This window comes from Emys orbicularis, chromosome 1 (assembly GCF_028017835.1).
Source record: "Emys orbicularis isolate rEmyOrb1 chromosome 1, rEmyOrb1.hap1, whole genome shotgun sequence".
In the NCBI taxonomy this organism is placed as follows: Eukaryota; Metazoa; Chordata; order Testudines; family Emydidae; genus Emys; species Emys orbicularis.
Window position 1 is genome coordinate 230,753,762 of NC_088683.1, and position 5,747 is coordinate 230,759,508.

Sequence of the window (5,747 nt, forward strand, 5' to 3'; positions counted from 1 at the left end):
CTCTATGACTGTCTATAAGATGATTGCCAAGAGAGGAACAAAATGGCTGTTTACCACAAAGATATTAAACCAAAGTGAAAAACAAAGACATCATTTACTGCTTACTATAGGTACCAAACTACTTAGCTGCTGACATAACAATACTCCCTGACACAATACTCCTATATGTTGTAACCACTGGAAACTGCTTTGTAGCACAGTGCATGTTACCAGGAAATGATATTCTCACACTTTAGTGTTAAATCCACTGATGTTAGATAAGAGGCTGAAATACACAAACAGCAGATTGTACAGCTGTGTGTAGGTATACACCCAAACAGCTGATTGTACAGGTGTGTGTGTGGGGGGGGGGGGTATACACAAACAGCTGATTGTGCAGGTATATGTATGTGTGGTATACAAGCCACCTTAAGTATGATTTAATGAAGTCAACTACTGTATAGAAGTCTGATGCTAGAGAAGTTTAAATTAAGCCAAAAGAAATAATTCATTTTCTCCCCTCTTTCCTTTCAAGTGCAGTAAAAAGTCTGCATGAATCCTGAACTTTTGAGATTTCATGAAATAAATCCTCAAATGAAAATATCAAAGGGGAATGGAGCCCCTCATTGACAGTCTGTGTGGAAACATCTGGGGGGTGGTAGGTTCCTACCTTCTCTCATTCCCACTTTATTTGGCTTTGTGAAAGGACACTGGAACTTTATTATGGCTTTAGCCTTCCCATTATTAGTTGAAAAGCCTATGGACTCTCATAGAGTGAACAGAAGGTCATAAAGAGCCAGAGCTATCAGAATATAGCAAGTGGAGATCCTGGGATTAATAGTATGATAGTATACTTCAAGGTTTGTTTTGTTTTTTCCGGAGGTTGGTTGGTTAATAGAAGGAATGTTTCTTCAATCCCAGGCTTTCGATACAGTTTTGCCATAAGCAGGGGGGTAGTGATGGCTCATTTAGATTCAACAAAGCTGAAAAGGGATTCCAGCTTCATTTTGTTATCCCGACCTCTTAAGGGTTTGAGGAACAAATACATTTTCAACCTGTGAACGAACAGTTTTCAATATAAGCCACAAAGGAAGATAAAAAGAAATAACTTGAGAAATAGGCATGGTCTCGTGCAGGGGTAGGCAACCTATGGCACGCATGCCAAAGGCGGCACGCAAGCTGATTTTCAGTGGTACTCACACTGCCCGGGTCCTGGCCACCAGTCCGGGGGGCTCTGCATTTTAATTTAATTTTAAATGAAGCTTCTTAAACATTTTAAAAACCTTATTTAAACAATAGTTTAGTTATATATTATAGACTTATTGAAAGAAACCTTCTAAAAATGTTAAAATGTATTACTGGCACGCGAAACCTTAAATTAGAGTGAATAAATGAAGACTCGGCACACCACTTCTGAAAGGTTGCCGACACCTGGTCTAGTGTGAATGTAGGACCGAAAGCCAGGAACTTCTGAGCTCTAACCCTTGCTCTGACAGCAACAATGTCTCTGGCTTTGGGCTAGTCACTTAACCTCTCAGCTACAGTTTTGCTATCTGTAAAATGGGAGTAATTGTTCTCCCTCACATTATTATGACAGTTCAGCATATGGAAGATGAAAAGTGCTAGGTATCACTATTTCCCTCCGAGATCAGGCAGAACAGACCTGTGATGTCACAGCTGAAGTTAAATGCATTTTCCTGCCTCTGAAAATAGCCTGTGTTTGCATAGGTTGGATGTTCTTTCCATTGCCATTAACAGCAAGAACCATTCTAAAGGGGCAGCAAAGTTTTCACTGAATATAAGCATTTCCTCATATGGTACAGGACATATGCCAGAGTTGGATTAGCATTTGGAACTTTGTAGCCTCAAAATCTCAGGAACCTATCAAAACCCGAAAAGATTGTGTTCATTTTCTGTCACTCAATGTCATTATCCTTATCTTTATCTAATCTGCCATATTTTAGAGCATCAGCCATAGTTTCTAGGTGACATCTGGGATCTAAACAGAGAGGCAGACACTCAGCTGATATAAATTGTCATAACTCCATTGAAATCAGGTGAGCTAAGACAATCTACCTGAGCGGAGGATCTGCTCCAGAGTGTATAATATACAATTGTTTTCCTTATACATGCAACAATTAATACAATATGTAATTTACATGGGATTTTAAATTTAAAAGAATTTATATTCCTTAAAGGAATGGAAATCCCATGCAGCAACTCTGGAAGGTATGTATTCTGGAGTGGCAGTAGCTGCTCCATAGTTATAGTTGAACCTAGCTTCCCATCATCAGATCAGTTTTCAACCCTTATCTCAACTTTCCTCCAAAACAGTATTCTTCCTGAAATTTCACATGGTACATCTTTATTTCTGGGTAGAGGTTTTTGAGAAGTTTGATTAAAAAAAATCAGAAAACAAGATTTAAAGTTATGGTGTCTTGAAATCATATTAGAAGTTCACTTGATATGTTGTCCAAATTTTTTTTGCTCTAATCCTATTTCCTTGCCTAAAAATGCCACAAGTGTTTGTTGTTGACTGTATTTTGCTTTGTGACAATTTACAGAAGTATTGCATATGACATGGCAGGAGGTGGTCTTTCATTTTCTCGCTCTCCAATATCCCTTATATCATCTACCCAAATCAGCTGTTTGGATGAACCGTCTTTTTCACAGGAACATGTAACATCTATGTACATCTGTGCTGTAACGTCTAGTGGTCTGATATCCTTTTTTCCAACAGCGGCCAGTACCAGCTGCTTCAGGGAAAGGTGCAACAAATCCTACAATGGACAATTATGTAATCTTGAAAGTTTCTTTCTAATCACTGGCAGTTAGTATTTGCCTTATCCTTTGTAGCGTGAAGTGGGATTGTGGAAGTTCTTCGTTTTCCCTATAATGATCTGATAATTTTTTGGGGGGGACAAAGTGGGTGAGGTCATATCTTATTAGACCAACATCTGTTGGTGGGAGAGACAAGCTGTTGAGCTTATACACGGAGCTTGTCTTCAGTTGAAGTTGGTCCAATAAAAGATATTATCTCCCCTATCTTGTCCCCACCTATTAAAAATAGTTATGTGGTAAATTAGCCAGTTTATATTGTTTATTTGTTTTCTCAGAGATGAACAATATTGACATCTGGTACTATATTAACGAATCAGATCTCCTATGCAAATAAGCATGCCCCAGTTGGCTAGGAGTGAGTACAGGGAAAACTTGCTTACCTCTGAGCTACTAAATTCACATATACAAATTCCTGCTTTCTGAGTGGCTTGTCAGCAGGGCCGCCCGGGGGGGGGGGGGGGGGCAAGTGGGGCAATTTGCCCCGGGCCCCGCAGGGGCCCCCACGAGAATGTCGGAGGCTCCCCCCCACCTCCGCCTTCCCCCATCCCCTGGCGCCTCAGCGCACCGCGTCCAGGAGTGGCCCTGGACAGCACTGCAGCGGCGTGGCTTGGATAGGACCTGAGCTCCTCCATCTCAGAGCGTGGTAAGGGGGCGGGGCTGCGACCTCCGGCTGAGCGGTGGGAGCTCAGGTCCCGCTGGAGCCACACTGCTGCAGCGCTGTCCAGGGCCACTCCTGGACGCGGTGCGCTGAGGCTCCTGGAGAGGGGGGAAGCGGGGCTAAGCAGCATGGTAAGCCCCTCTGAGCTGGACACCCCCTTGACCCCATCCCCCCCACAGCCCTGACCCCTAGCTCCGAGCCCAGCCCCTCTGAGCCGGGCACCCCCTGACCCCATCCCCCCACAGCCCTAGCTCTGAGCCCAGCCCCTCTGAGCCAGGCACCCCCCGACCCCATCCCCCCACAGCCCTAGCTCCGAGCCCAGCCCCTCTGAGCCAGGCACCCCCCGACCCCATCCCCCCACAGCCCTAGCTCCGAGCCCAGCCCCTCTGAGCCAGGCACCCCCCGACCCCATCCTCCCACAGCCCTGATCCCTAGCTCCAACCCAGCCCCTCTGAGCTGGGCACCCCCTGACCCCATCCCCCCACAGCCCTGACCCCTAGCTCGGAGCCCAGCCCCTCTGAGCCGGGCACCCCCTGACCCCATCCCCCCACAGCCCTGACCCCACAGCCCTGAGCCCAGCCCCTGTGAGCCGGGCAGCCCCCGACCCAGAGCCCAGCTCCTCACCCAGCCCTGGGCAACAGCAGCACCACCCCCAGGCAGCGACAGCCCATTGGCACCAACCATCACCATCACCCAGCGAGAGCCCGTTATGTAATTGCAAATGTATATATACCATTAAGCATTTAATGTTTTTAAATAATGTATTTAGTGTATTTTCAAATTATTAAAAATTAATTTTTGAATGTATTTCACTGGTTATTTTTTACATTTCCAAATACATGTTACTATAGTATTGCAACTTTTTTTATGGAAGGGGCCCCCGAAATTGCTTTGCCCCAGGCCCCCTGAATCCTCTGGGCGGCCCTGCTTGTCAGTGGCAAACATGATCTTTTTCTGGATCAGGAAATAAAACTCCCCTGTATGAATCTTTGTTTAAAAGGGAAAAACTGGTATACTCCTGAAATGTGTGGGTATAACTGAGAGGCTGTCAGGTATTTCCTTGGAAGACATTCCACGTGTAAATATGGCAGTATATATTGCACATTGGCTTCATACACTGTGATCAGCATTCCCTTCTCAGGTTGACTAGTTTTCCTGTTCATGTAAAATTAAGTTGATATCTGTTTATTATTCAACTGTTCACCGTTATGTGGTTCTTTCTCTCTGTATGTTCTTATAGGACTGGATTCTACTTGGATTTATACTGGCTTCCACTGTGAAAAAACAAAGTACAGGGCCTGGCTGCAAAAAAGTCTACCATGGAAGGGTGTGGAAGGGGGAAAGTCCCTCTGTCTTCTCCTCCTTCTCCAGATCCTTCCTCTGTGTAAATTGCTAGCATACTCCAGAAAATGGATGGTGATTGCCCAGAAGAAAGCATGGCCTAGACATCTAGGGCATATGCTGACTCAGTGCATCACCTTCAGAGTGGCCACTGGAAATGGAGCCCCTGCCACAATTATTGCTGTCCCTCCGCCCAGTACAAATCCTAAGGGAGGGCAGGTGGCAGTGCCACTACGGGCCTCCATTGGGAAAATCTTGTTGGGGCACTGAGGGATCAGCTGGCACAGGGAGGAATAATTTACACCTATGTGCACCACAGTGGATGAATCTGGTCCATCCACCACAGAAGCCGTGTTATCCCAGTTTTCAATGGGCAGTCCTGTATCTGACAGGGCTGTTGAAAGACTCCCAATATCTATGGTGTGATGCTGCTTCACAATGTGGCAGGATGCCAAGATTGCAAAGCCTCATAATAAAATTAATTTATAAGCAAACTTTTAGGTGACCATCTGAAAAGACAACTGAACCATCTATCTGGCTAACAGTTTATGATGTCTTTGTGGTTTTTTTCTTCTGGAAATAGGGTTTTTTTTCTTTGCACAAACCCGTTGCTCCTTGTGATCTTTTTTAAACGTTCTGCAGTAGATGTGTAATATCTAATAGAGTTTATTCCACAAAGAACTGTTTGGTTTTATTTTTATTTCTGGAAAATACCTTTATCCTTAAGCTTCTCAACCCTTGTAGAAACTCATGAAACTCATAGTGGTGGGAGGGAAGGAAATTATATTAATATTATAATTTAGCAATTGAAAAATTTCTTGAATGAATGACATCCAGAATGACTTGGGGAGGGGAAGGAAATGTCACTTAGAGATTCAATAATTATAATAAAATTCAGGGAGGCAGAGAGAATTTTTGCTACCATTTT